The sequence below is a fragment of the Gavialis gangeticus genome, unplaced genomic scaffold (genome assembly GCF_001723915.1).
Source record: "Gavialis gangeticus isolate Ggan-Ray unplaced genomic scaffold, GavGan_comp1, whole genome shotgun sequence".
Lineage (NCBI taxonomy): Eukaryota > Metazoa > Chordata > Crocodylia > Gavialidae > Gavialis > Gavialis gangeticus.
In genome coordinates this window covers 20,835,182-20,849,295 of record NW_017728995.1, presented here as the reverse complement: position 1 = coordinate 20,849,295, position 14,114 = coordinate 20,835,182, and the positions used below count along the sequence as shown (strand labels likewise).

At 42.1% G+C, this 14,114-nt stretch overlaps 2 long non-coding RNA genes across 2 annotated transcripts in view; one reads left to right on the top strand and one right to left on the bottom strand.

Annotated features, from left to right (window-relative positions):
- The window catches only part of LOC109287996, a 210,531-nt gene that overhangs the window by 159,810 nt on the left and 36,607 nt on the right, over positions 1-14,114 (bottom strand). The window contains exon 2 of the long non-coding RNA XR_002095041.1: positions 8,906-8,968. This is a non-coding gene — a long non-coding RNA (uncharacterized LOC109287996). The remainder of the gene's footprint in view (positions 1-8,905; positions 8,969-14,114) is intronic.
- The window catches only part of LOC109287995, a 5,537-nt gene continuing 2,862 nt past the window's right edge, over positions 11,440-14,114 (top strand). Inside the window, exons 1-2 of the long non-coding RNA XR_002095040.1 lie at positions 11,440-11,552; positions 13,613-13,621. This is a non-coding gene — a long non-coding RNA (uncharacterized LOC109287995). The remainder of the gene's footprint in view (positions 11,553-13,612; positions 13,622-14,114) is intronic.

Here is a 14,114-nt window from a genome sequence, read left to right as displayed (position 1 = left end):
TTTTTAAGAGGAGGTTAGATGAACACCGTGCTGGGGTCATTTGACCCCAGTACTCTTTCCTGCCATGGCAGGGGGTCAGACTTGATCTGCTCAGGTCCCTTCTGACCCTACTAACTATGAAACTATGAAACTAACTATGAAACTATATGCATACACAATATATTATGTCACATTACATATAAAAATTGGGCTCTAACTGCTAATTCAAATCAGCCATGCCTACCAGATTAATAGAAATACAAATCAGCAAGGACTTTTGAGAAAAAATATGCTAAATATCACTGCCCAGTCATGTTATTCATAAAGGAATTTACCAGTTCCAAAGGAAAGGTTGAGATTTATAAACTGAGTCCTCCAACCCTTGAATGTGTTTAACTCCTACTGCAATCAGTGGATTTGTATATCCACTAGATTTACATACACACACACACACACACACGTAAATCCTGCCCTAGAACAGAGTAGAAGTGCCATGCTTCTGTTCTGTTGAAAAACCAAGCAACAGATTTGTCCCTTCACTAAGATCCCATAGCACATTTCCTGGAAAAGTGTGTGTGGGAAGAGAAATAAAAATGTTGCTGGCAATTTCATGGGCTTCAACTACAGCTGTCACCTGAGAAGATTTACAAGAGGATTCCCACACAAAGCCATCTGCCACAAAGCCAAAAGTCATTTTGGTTCTAGACAGACCTGCGACTGGTGAGTCCACAGGGAAATTGGCTACCGCAGTGTTACTTCATGTGACATTTTTTAAATTCTAAGCCAAAAACTGGTAAATGTGGCTGAGGTGGAAGAAAGAGAAAAACGAACCCTATTCCCTTCCCCAAAACATGATTAAAGCCTCTCCCTCCCTCATAGCACACATCTGCACTCCAAGTCCTTTACCAGTGGCATTTTATTAACGGGATAAAAACAAGTCCTCCTTACACCATTTTGACAAGCTAACCATGTTTAGATTTCCACCTTACTCTGGAAATACAACATTCAGAAATGGATTTCTGGATTTTGTTACTCTTAGTGATGATGATGATGATTATTAATTGATAGGTTTTTTTGTGCAGCTCTATAGTTATACTAGCTTACAGTGGCTGCCACAACTCACAGCCATCTGTAATGAAAAATATACTTTAGTTTTGGCACAGACTCGCCAGAAGTCTTCAATCTTCACTGAGCGCAAGTGTATTTTTTTTGTATTTCCTTCAAGGCAAAAGTACACCACATTCTTCGTCAATTTTAAATGCTAAGACAAATACTTTCACTTCCAGTTTGCTTCAACTGAAATCATCACTGAGAGACTATGCAGCCCTGTAGGAGTTTTATTACATAAATATGCCATCTAGAAAACCTATACGTTGTTCTACAGGATTATTTTATAGCCCAACAGTATTACCATGGTGAGCTGTAAATTACTATGCAGTCAGAAAAGATTAATTCATCCCTCTTTGGAATTAATATGCAATACTAAAGGATTATGTTATGGTCCTCTTTAATTACTTATGATGCCCTACAGAAAGAGAAAGATACAACTCTAAAACATCAGCACATTTATGTTTGCAAAATGTTGCTTGCCTGATGTAACATTTTCATATGAGACATTATGCCACTACAGTCTTCCTTTGCCTTCTGCACTTCAAGTTTTTACATAGGGTAAAAATCTTAATTACAGTTATATACTAAATTAAAGAACTTTAATCTGAATCATTCCCAAAAAATAACCAGGCACAATAAGCAAATACATTAAAAAGGTTTTAACTTAAAGATATATTTAGATACTATTTGCAGTGGCATTAAGGGCCTTGGTTGAAATTCTGGCTCCCCTCAAGACACCTGAAATTTTGCCATTGACTTCAAAGGTGGTAAGTTTTCACACCCTGTTTTTGCAGCCTAAGGATAAAGGGGGAAAAGAATGGTGATCAGTGATTATTTATGGGTGGGATGTTCAAAAAAGCCTAATGACCTATCTAGTAAATAGAACCAGAACAACAATTTGTGCTTTTCACCATTGCTGCTCAAGTAGGTATGAGGGCATTCCTGTTTTGAAACAGATGCTCCCCAATTCAAAATAACTCCCCATTTAACAGAACAATGTCTCTCTAAATAGGACGTCCTTATTCCAGTATGAAAAATGTCTCCATGTACTTGAATAGAGACAAGTAAAAGAGTTAATTAAACCCAGCTAATTATTTTGATTCTAGTTATGACTGAGCGATGTCTTAATGTAATTAGGAACCCACATCTAAGTGACAAAAAATAATGGGATTTGAATATATAATACCTTTGGACTCTTGAAAATTCTATCCCAGCTATTTGCATTACAAGAATGTGGATCACTTACTGGTGTCCATTGTGTTAAATGGACACAATTCCTGAACCACAAGTATGCAATAACCAAACATAACGAGGACTAAGAGGATGGGAGGAGATGCGATAAAGATCACAGAGTGACACAAACATCCTATGTATACAATTTATCAAGAATGCATCCTGAGAAGGAGGTTGTTCAAATACGCTGTATGAATGCAAAGGAAGAAATCAAAATAATGTAAACTTGTAGCAATAATCACTATTGTTGATTAAGTGAAATGCCATGTGTGCAAGGAGAAAAAAATATTTCAGGCAGTGCTAATGCTTCTAATGACACCTCCCTAGAGCCTCCTGCTAACTGGACCATCAGTGTAATACAATGATCACAGATCATTCCCTCCAGCCCCTTTTAACTATTGTAAATCCTGCTGTAACCAATTTAAGTCACTATTTATTTTGACCTTATTAAGTCAGAGCCTGTCTTAGACCATAAGGATCTTTATGACAAGATTTCCCTTCCTAGCCCTTTAAATTTAAAATTAAAAAAAAAGTTAAAAGGTTTCCCTATTAAGCTATTTCACTGTTTTGTTTTGCTTCATTTTTGATGCCTAATCTGTCTGAATATCATTACATGTATAATGGCTGAAGTCAAAAATGAGACGGTTACCAACTAAGCAAGTGATTTGCAATTTTGTCCATCCCGCTCACAACCACAGTACAATCAAGTGGCTCAAATTTGACCACCATGTCATACTGAAGAATGAATAAGATGTGTTTTACTTGGTTAATTCCTCTTTGAACAACCAATTACCTGAATTCAACTCATGGGGGAGTCTACACATGCACACTCAATGAGCATTAGCCCAATTTAAGGTGCATTAAGGGTGCATGTCTACATATGCATGCCCTTAATGCACATTAAAAATGGCAATTTAGGGCTATTTGAACCTAAATTTGAATACCTCCATGAAGCGGGTATCAAATTTATACGCGAACAGTTAAATCACAATAGTGAACGTGTAAACACCCTAATATACATTAATGTGGTTGTGTGTCCATTGACTTAGGACTAACTTTAGTCCCAAGTCAGTCCGCACATCTGTGTTAATGAGTATTAAGCACGTGCACGTGTGGACCCATGTCTAAACATTAGGCTAATGCGCACTAAGTTTAGGCGCACATAAAAGCATGTGTAGACACACCCATGCAACAACAAAATAAAGAACTGCAAATTGTTTGTTAAATTTGCTAAGTATGTGTTATGTGTGACCTCTGTTTCTATTTCCTGTCAGATTATTATAAAGTGACCACCTTTTGAGTAGTAAAAACTGGGACACACTCCAAAAACCAGTGGTTCTCAGCCTTCTTAGACTCAAGAAATCCCTCATCAGACTCGAGGCAACCCCCATAAAACTTTTATGAATTGAGTGGCACCCCATTTCAAAAACTATTTTATTTTACTATTTTATTACTGGGCCAACCTTATTTGCAGAGGCATAGATAGTGGGGGTGGGGGAGCAACTAGGCAGGGAGGGGGGTGAGCCTGCCCTTATCTGCTCATCTCCTCACATTTGAAGCCTGAGCCTGCCTTTGTCTGCTCCTCTCCTCACACCTTGCTCATCCTTATGCTTCCTGCAGGCACCCTTCAAAGGATCTTGTGGTATCCCAGGATACCCCAGCACCCCAGTTGAGTATTACTGCCAAACCTCCATAATTAGTAATAGCCTATAAACCACTTCTGTTACCAGTTAACATAGCTTCCTTAAGGAGGTGCTGTGGATGAGCTGATGAACTCTGGCTCTCAGAAGACACAGCAGGGACAGTGGTATGTAGATGTAGGAAAAAATCTTCCCAACTGGGGACTAACTGAGGAAGAAACCTTCCAAATTTGCGACAAAAGCAGCATTTCAGGGACTCTATGGGGATCTAGATCCAAAACTTAGAACTGTCCTTGAAAATCTGGGATTGAATGGTCACTTTAATTTACCCTGCCTTCTACCTGTCTTCAGACTAACACAGCTCACTACCTCACTTTAATTTATACATTTCAGGCTAAAATGTGACATAAGAATACTGAATTATTTAAAATAATATGAAAGCCAAGAAATCCCCTTAGACTAGAGCATGGTTAAAATAAAGGCCAGATTCTGATTGCTTTAATCAAGTTGAACAATGCCACATTCAATGAGTAACTCTGTGGAAGTCAAAGCGTGTTCATGGGAATAAGGTATATTCACTATGATTAATGAGGTCAGACTCTGTCCACATCTGAACCAGAGAGAATTTTGAAGTTCTCATTAATATAAAAATTGCAATAAAATACTGAAAGAATTAGGAGGAAAACTCATAAAAAGAGCCATCAATAGCACTGAAAATAAAATTTAATTCTTGTGACCCCTTTTCCTCATCTTCCCTTTCCTACTGAAGCAACTGCTTCTCCCAAAAACAGCTGTATTTTTTTTCTGCTTATATTGCACCTCAGTGAATTGAAATAAATAGGTTGGGACCCTCATGAGAAGAGAAATGACATCCGTTCTTAGAATCCTAACAGAAAAAAAATACCCTGCTGACTTAGAACTGGAAGGAGGAATAAAAGCAAACAAGATAAATCATAGAGTTTAACTCTGTTACTTAAAGAATTCCCCTTTCAAAGCCTGGACAGGCCTATTTTTATTGCACTTTGGATTTTTTTCCTTTGTTCACAGACCAGCTGAGAAAACATATTTCCATGATGGCAAACAACATGGAGATTCTAATGAAAGATGCCAAACTAAAGAATCATGGCAGGCATGTTTCCTGGAGTCACAGCACTGTTGGGACTAAAATTTATTTCTCTCCCTCACATGGCCAAGTGGCACTTACGTGGTCACAGAACTGCAGAGTTTTATGGCTAGTTTAGATTATACTTTTACTTAATGCAAAACATGAGCTCACTGTAGGTGTCCTTACCAGAAGTAAAACAGAAGAGGCAAGTCCTGCAGCCTTTTAACTCAACAGCCTAGTGCTAGGGTACCAGCCCAAGCAGGAGGTGAGCCAGGCTCTAGGTCCCAGATAAAAAATACCCTGTTTGAACCACTATTTCCTGCTTCCCAGCACAGCTCTCTTATCATTAGGCCATAGGCCAGACACTGCACTCTCCAGCCCTCCTTCATACATGGAAATATGAAATCAGAATACACACAGCTTTCTCCCTTCATTCTGACTAGCTGGGACAATTCAATTGCAGTGTAAATCAAGATAACATTGTGAAGCTAAATATTATTTTGTTAGGAAATTCACAGATCAAACTTTGAGCTGCTGCAAATGTGCCAAATCATATTTTGCAATGTCGTGGTACTACTCAAGACACTATAGAAGAATTGCCTAGATTCCTTGGAGCAATATTTGTTCATATTTTATGCATAGTTCCATTTCTATTTACATCAAATCCATTTACTGAAATGCTAAAAGTCGACGTTTTCTCAGTTTTGCAGTGGACTACATTGTACATTACAGTAGGGGTGGCCAACCAGTGGCATGGGTGCGACAAAGTGGCATGGGCAGCCTCTGTGTGTGGCACATGGCGGACTGGGGAGGGGATACGCCAGTGGCAGATAGGGTAGTCAGCAGAAAGAAGAGCACAGGGTAGGAAGTACCAAAAAAACAAACAAACAAACAAAAAAACAGAACAGCAGCTTGGTCAGGAAACACAGGGCAGAGCAAAAATCTGAGTGGACCAGATTGGGTAAGGGGCAGAGATAGGAGAGAGTATAGAGCAAATACGTGGATTCCTGCCAAAAAAAGTTTGGCCCCCCCACTACATTATAGTATTTTCATTTTTTTTTAATTTTTTTATTTCTACTTCTTTACACACTGATCATCATATCAGTTTATCAACCTTTACAGTGGTTGATTACATTAATATTTCATCAAGCTTTGCATTGTAAGACATCTTCTCTGACTTTATTCATGCCTCATACTTCAGATTTTCTTACAATTTAAAAGGGAAAAAAATTATGTTAGGTAATCCACTAGGTCAGATTATGCGATTCCTCTGTCGAGAAAGGGAAAAGTCAGTCCAAAGACTTGCATGGAACACTCAATCCAGCATGTCTGTCTAAAAGAACAGTTTCAAGAAATATTTATCAGAAGAATAATGTAATGTTTGCAATAAAATCACAAACTCCACATAGGGGTCAAAAACACTCTAAAAGTATATCTTTTTTCTAGGATTTTTAGGTACTTAATTCAAATCAATCCAAAACTCCCTTTTTGACAATAAACATGCCTTTTGTGGGAATTCAAATATAACACCATGGTAACGTGACCATCTTTTTAAAATGGAAAGGCAGGACACATTTCCACCTCTTCTCTCCCCCATCCCCTCTGCTGATGGCACGGCCAGAGTAGAGCCAAGCCAAGTCAGGGTGGATGCGGGCTGCCCACTGAGGGCTCAGGGCTTCCTGCCCTGCTTCCTTTCCCCCAGAACCCCACACTGGCCGCATGCCCCCTGCCCGCCCAGAAGCAGTGGGGGGTCCAGAAGCTGTAGGTGGGCAAGGGGCGCCTCACCACGGTGGCATGGCCAGTGCTGTGCTCCTGGGGGACAGCATGGCAGGGAGTGCCAAGGCTTCAGTGGGCAGCCCGCATCTGCCCCTCCACCATGCACAAATCTATAGGGCGCATACCTACCTATGCCGCACCCCCAGGAGTGTAGCCAGTGGCAGGGAGCTACCAGCCCCCATCCCACAGACACACTGCCTGTGGCTCCATTCTGTTCCCCACCCCGGCCCCGAACCCTATGTGCCGCCCTGGTTGGGCACTGCCCCCAGCCCCTGCTGCACTCCCTCCCTCACTGTGGAGGCCTCAATCTTCACTCTCCTATCCCCCTTGATTCATAGACTTACCGGTAGGGACTTTCTCTCCACACTGCCAGACTATATTCCTAGCCACGTACATGTGTGAAGGCATGCACATACACTTGACACCCAGCATGTCCCGCTCCCAGCAGCCCCAAGCAGCCTACAAGGGGAAGCCCGCTGCTTCCCAAGCCGGATCCCTACAGGATACTGCAAACCCAGGACAAATGCTGTCCTGTAGTCATGCAGCCCGGGACTGGGACCTGATATTCCCATTCTAGGACTGCCCCACCCAATTAGGGATGGGTGGCCATCCTACATCACAGTGAGAGAACTGGAAAACAGATTGAGCTGCAAAAGTGACACATCAGTATCTAATTATAATTGTGTAGGAAAGGCTGAGTTTTTCTCCAGGGTAAATGCACAAATATATCAAGTTATCTACATATTAATATGTAATTTCTCTGCTTGTATAAACAAAAGTGAAACTAAACAGACGGTGTTCATTGTCCAAAGTTATGATGTACAGGAAACAAAAACTCATTAGCAGGTATGGTGTTTACCACTTCAGGAGGGAAGATCCTGTTTCCTTGGGCAATCCAATTGCCCATTGTTGTTTTTGATGTATATAATCTAATTTTCTGCCATTGTTTTTAAACAATCTACCATGCTATTAGTAACACAGGTTGGTTTTTTTTTTACTATATTTATTTTCCTCTTAATGCCATATTTTTTAAAGTCTGCTAGAAAAGGGGAGATGGACAGACAGATGTCTCTTTTTAACATACATATTTGATGACGATGATAGATCTCACACATATGCACATACTATGTTAGAAGTAACCTTTCCAAATAGATACTTTAGATTTATCCACAGAAATCACTTGTAAGAGCTCTTAATGTTGAGTATGAACTTACTACTTGAAACACAATAATAAATAAGCTCTTTTCTTGATACTTTTGTTTGCAGGTTACAACCTGTAGCTAATGTACACAATTTCACTTAGCCTTGACTCCCAGAATAACACAAAAGCAAGAAAATACACTTCATCCTCTTAAGATGAAATTTATAGACACCATTATATGGCTATCAGCTGCTACAGAAATAACTATCTGATATTCCACAAATGCAAATGAAATTCTTCTTATATAACAGTTAAAGCAAAACGTTTTTTTTTTGTTTTTTACTATTTTTGCAAAATGTAAAGCACAAAAAGGAAAGTAACTATCTAGACACATTCCTGCATCAAAAGTAATGACAGCTTAGATGTTCCTTGACATGGTTTCAAATATTCTTTCAAAATGCATTATCTTATACTTTTTCTGTAAAAGGCTTTATTGATAATGCACCATCATATTACTTTTTTAGCTAGAGAACAGGTTTAAACACACACACACACAGAGAATCCTGCCCATTCTGGAATATATCATTTGAGGAAAAGAGTATCAACAGTTTAGGAATATAGCCAAATTGCATGGTAACAAAGAAAAAGTATAGACATATGATTTTTATATGGATAGTACTACTGTTTGCAAAGTCTTCTATATAATTATCATCACGCATAAATATTTTCTCAGGCAAGAAGCTATGAAATAGAACTATTGTGCTGGTAGCACTTACAAATGAGGCTCATTTCCTACAGCTTCAGTATGCACATGTTGGTAATACTGTCTTTTGTGCACTCACAGCAGATGAAAAGACTTTCCACCGACAGCTCAAACTGGTGCACAAATATTAATAAAAAGGTCACAGTCTGAGGGCTTACCCTGGGTCAAATGAAAGAAGCCCAGGACCATCAAAAGCTATTTCCAATGTCCAGCTGAGAAATCTGAAACAGAGAGTAACAAAGACAGTTTGTGACAAAGCTGACACACAGTCCTCTAGAAGGAACAAAATCAATTGTGACATTTTTCATTTATTTGTAAATGCCTCTTTGGCAGTACACTCACTCAAAACGACAGTTGCCTCTTACAGAATAGAGGAGGTGATGGGAAAATAGAGGAATCCTGACAGTTGCTTTAATGAGATTCTGCATTAGGACCACTCTAACATTCCCCTGCACAGCCAAGGAGCATACCTTTCACTTTCAATCTTGTGCCCCTCCTAATTTGGAAAGCATTAACCCTATGAAAAAACTGAACTCAGCCTTCTTGTATTGGCAATAAGGCTCCATTTCCTCCTTCTCTCCCAATCTCATCTTTCCCACTGTAAGAAGGAATTCCATAAACACTGAATAGGTGCAAATGCAATGGACCAACCATTAAGTTTCTGCCTCCCATTCATATTGGGTCTTGCCGTCAAAGCCACAAAGGCCTTGAGAGTGGAGTATTATTATTCTCAAAGTATCCATAAGGGTAGTAGAAAACAGCTCCTTATAAGAACTCTACCTAGACCGACACTAAATAAGTTGCTGCTGAAAAGTGTCTGCAAGAATCAGCAGCAGCAATATCTCCATTATTCCTGACTATTTCAGAGTTTTGTATTGTATACATCCTCTGTTTCTGTAACTGATTGCACGAATGTATTCCAAGTTTAACAATAAAGAGATCTGGTTTGAGCTTCGTTTAGTCTGACTTATCTTCGGTTTGTTAAAGTAAGGCTACCTCCACACCACTATTTAGTGTAAACCACAAGGTTCACCTTCAACTAGGCTCCCTGCCTCCCCATCCACGTGGATTCGGCACAGCATGAATCCATTCTAGGAGAGCCCTTCTAGGAATTACTCTACCTACTACTTATCTCTCCTGCTTTGTATGGCTTTAATTATGGATAGTTGAGGAAGCGGGGTGCAGAAGTCTGAAAGTCAGGAACAGGAAAGTGTTGGACTTGCGGGCAGACTTTCTCTGTTCTCAACCTTCAGCACCTTGGTGAGCTCTGCACACCCTGGGTAGGGGCATGCAGGCAACTGACTCTGCCCCAGCTCTGGACCATGCTGGCACTGCTGCAAGATCCCAGCTCCAGCCCCGAACCAACTCCCCGCCCAGCCACGCACCCTGCCAACGCTGCTGGGGCCAGTCTCCATGTAAACCCTAGCCCTGCACTGTCGTGCCGCACCGCTGCTGGGGTCTCCATGGAAACCAAACACAACAACGCAGGCAGGGGTTGCTGGGAAATGGAGTCCAGCTGCCATCCAGATCCACCATTTTACCCACCCCTGCACTAAAGACACTGATAGAGTCTTTATTGGTAGAGTAGGCTAGGAAGAGCTAAACCTCAGATTCTTAAGTTCAATACAGTCTCTGAGGCCAGGCCAGACTCTAGGCATGTGTCACGCTTAGGGATTTTCACTGAAAACAGTTGGCAGGTATGGCCTTGAAGTCACCCATAGAATCAAAGGATATGTCTACACTGTTACATAGGTTACTTTATGTCACAAACCTAAATAAAGAAAATGGAGACTGCTTTCCTGTACTTAATCATACTCACCCCTGATCTTGCTGTCCTTACCGTCCTCGAGATTTCTTGGAAGACAGCAGGACACTCTTACATGACTAAGAATTACTCATAGAAGTAAGGGCTGAAGAGCTGAAGATCAAACATTGGTTCTTTTAGGACCAAAAATACCCTATTTACTCAAATCCAATGTAAGGTTTTTCACCTCAGACAACATGGGCGGGGGGGGAAGTCTCATCTGAGATTTGAGTACCTGCCTGGGGCAGGTGGTAACTTAGCTCTGGCTTTGGCCCCAGACTCAGAGCAGAAGCCAGAGCTAAACTGCTGCCTGCATTGGACTAGAGTAACTCCTACGACAGGGGAGGAGGCTTACTGCCAGGGAAGCATGGGGGAGACCTACTTGTGCAAATTCAGGGGAGATCACACAGCTTGCCCCGCTACCAGTGCCTGACTCCTCAACCTATCTTCTGCTTCAGCTCCAGCCCTTCCAGACTTGACCTGGTCTGGCCCAGGGCTGCTGCCACTCTATCTGCCTGGAAGAATAGGGCTGGGCTCAGGCCAGGGCTGTCAACCACTGCCTGCCCCAAAAATGGAGCCGAGCAGAGCAGAGTAGCAGAAAGCAGCAGCAGGGTGGGCAGTTACAGGGAATGGGAAGACCAAAAGGCAGGGGAAGCTTGGACAAACAACTTGGGAGGAGTATAAGAATAGTGCTCGGGCATGCAGGAATGAAGTTGGGAAGGCCAAAGCACAACTGGAGATGCAGCTAGCAAGAGACATGAAGTACAAGGTAACAAGAAGAGTTTCTACAAGTATGTTAGCAACAAAAGGAAGATCAGAGAAAGTGTGGATCCTTTATTGAATGGGGAGGCAACTTAGTGACAGATGATGAGGAGAAGGGTGGAAGAAATCAATGCCTTTTACATTGGTCTTCACAGACAAGGTCAGCTCCCAGACTACTGCACCAGGCAGCACAATTTAGGGAGAAGGTGAGCATCCCTCAGTGCTGAAAGTACAGGTTAGTGATTACTTAGAAAACCTGGACGTGTACAAGTCCATGGGGCTGTATGCGATGCATTCAGGGGTGCTGAGGGAGTTGGCTAATGTGATTCCAGAGGCACTGGCCATCCTGTTTGAAAACTCATGGCAATCAGGAGTGGTCCTGAATGGTTGGAAAAGGCCAAACATTGTGCCCAAACTTAAGAAAGGGAAGCAAGATCCAAGGAACTACAGGCCAGCCAACCTGACCTCAGTCCCTGGAAAAAATATGGAGTAGTTCCTCGAGGAATCCATTTCTAGGCGCTTGGAAAAGAAGGTGATAAGGAACGGTCAGCATGGATTCACCAGGGGCAAGTCATGCCTGTTCAACCTGATTGCCTTCTAAGATGAGATAACTGGTTCTGTGGATGTGAAGAAAGCAGTAGATGTAATATACCTTGACTAGCAAGGCTTGTGATATCATCTCCCACAGCATTCTTGCAAGCAACCTGAGGAAGTATGGGTTGGATAAGTGGACTGTAAAGTGGACAGAAAGTTGGCTAGATTGTCAGGCTCAGTGGGTAGTAATCAATGGTTCGATATCTAACTGGCAGCCAGTATCAAGTGGAGTGCCCCAGGGGTTGGTCCTGGGGCCAGTTTGTTCAATATCTTCATTAACAATCTGAAAAATGCAATGGATTGCACCCTAAGCAAGTCTGCAGATAACGCCAAGCTGGGGGGTTTAGAAGATATACTGGAGGCTAGGGCTAGGATTCCATGCCACAGGCAAATTGGAGGATTGAGCCAAAAGAAATGTCATGAGGTTCAACAAGGACAAGTGCAAAGTCCTGCACTTAGGACGGAAGAATCCCATGCAGCGCTACAGCCTGGGGACTGACTAGCTAAGTAGCAGCTCTCTAAAAAAGGACCTGGGGGTTACAGTGGACACTAAGATGGATATAAGCCAACAGCACGCCCTTGTTGCCAAGAAGGCTAACAGCATACTAGGCTGCATTATTAGGAGCACTGCTAGCAGATCTAGGGAAGTAATTATTCTGCTCTATACTGCACTGTCAAGGCCACATCTGGAATACCATGTCCAGTTTTGGACCCCTCCACTAGTTGCAGACAAGTTGGAGACAGTCCAGGGGAGAGCAATGAAAATGATTCAGGGGCTCAGGCACATGACTTATGACGAGAGACACTAGGGAACTGGGCTTATCTAGATTGGAGAAGAGAAGACAGAGGATTTGATAGTAGGTTTTAACTACCTGAAGGGTGATTCCAAAGAAGATGGACCTGGACTTTTCTCAGTGGTGACAGAATAAGGAGCAATGGTCTCAAGTTGCAGCAAGGGAGGTTTAGGTTGGATATTAGGGGAAAAAAACTGTCTCATTAGTAGGGTAGTAAAGCACTGAAACAGGTTACCTAGAGAGGTTCTGGAATCTCCATTCATGGAGGGTTTTAAGGCCTGGCTTGACAAAGCCTTGGCAGAAATGATCTAGTTGGGGATGGTCCTGCTTTGAACAGGAGGCTGGACTAGATGACCTCCTATGGTTCCTTCCAACCATAATTTTCTATGATTCTAGGATTCTATAGGGAGGCAGGCACAGGCATAGTGAGGCAAGGAAGAAGGGCAAGCAGCAGGGGGAAGAAGGGGTGGAAGGCAGGGAGTAGAGGACAGGCACAGGCAAGGGAAACAGGCAGCAGGGGTCAAACAGGGCAGGCAAGGGGCATGTGGCAAGGGGGCAAGCACAGACACCAAGGGGACAGATGGCAGTGAGGAAAGGTGGTAAGAGGACAGGCACAGGCACTGGGGAGCAGAAGGCAGGCAGCAGGGTACAATGCGTGGGGGGCAGGCAAAAAGGGCAAGGGGTAACAGTCTGGCCCTCTCACCCCCCACTAGTGCTTTCCCTGCTACAGCAGTGGGACTGTGAATTTAAAATGACCCTCCACTAATTAGATTCTATATATGGAAAATTACAGTTGAAGTTGTCTTGAAATCCAGTAAATGCAGTACTCACAAGCAATACCATACTGATTACAACACAGAGATTACTAGGAAATGCAATCCATATCCGCTGCTAACTCTTAAATTTTCTAGGATGTCTGCGTGACATCCACATAATATTCTCTCCCTATATGCTCTGTATTCTTGTTTGACACCTGAACAGCAACACACCTACACCCACACACCCTAATACATTTGCAATATTGAATCTTCTGTATTCTTTTTTTCTTAAAATAACATGCAAAGGGAGAAATGTATTTCATTCCAAGTGTTAACTGCTCATTTATGATTAGGCTTGGCAGGATTTAATTTTTTATCAGTAAATGTCAATAAACATTGATTTCACCTCACACTCACGGACAAAAAATATTTCCAGTGTTAATAATTGAGACAGGAGAAGAATAGAAGGGGGTCACAGGCTGGAGTACAGAGGGCTGGTCTCTCTAAAGAAGAAAACAATGAGTGGCCTAATGACTCATCAATTAAGCATTTAGTTGCTTGTTCATAGGTGGGAGGACAGGGAAGTAAGCTGTAAAGAGGTAACAGGCTACTTAAGTCCCTGAGGGCTACACAAAGGGAGATGGGGGGGGGGGGA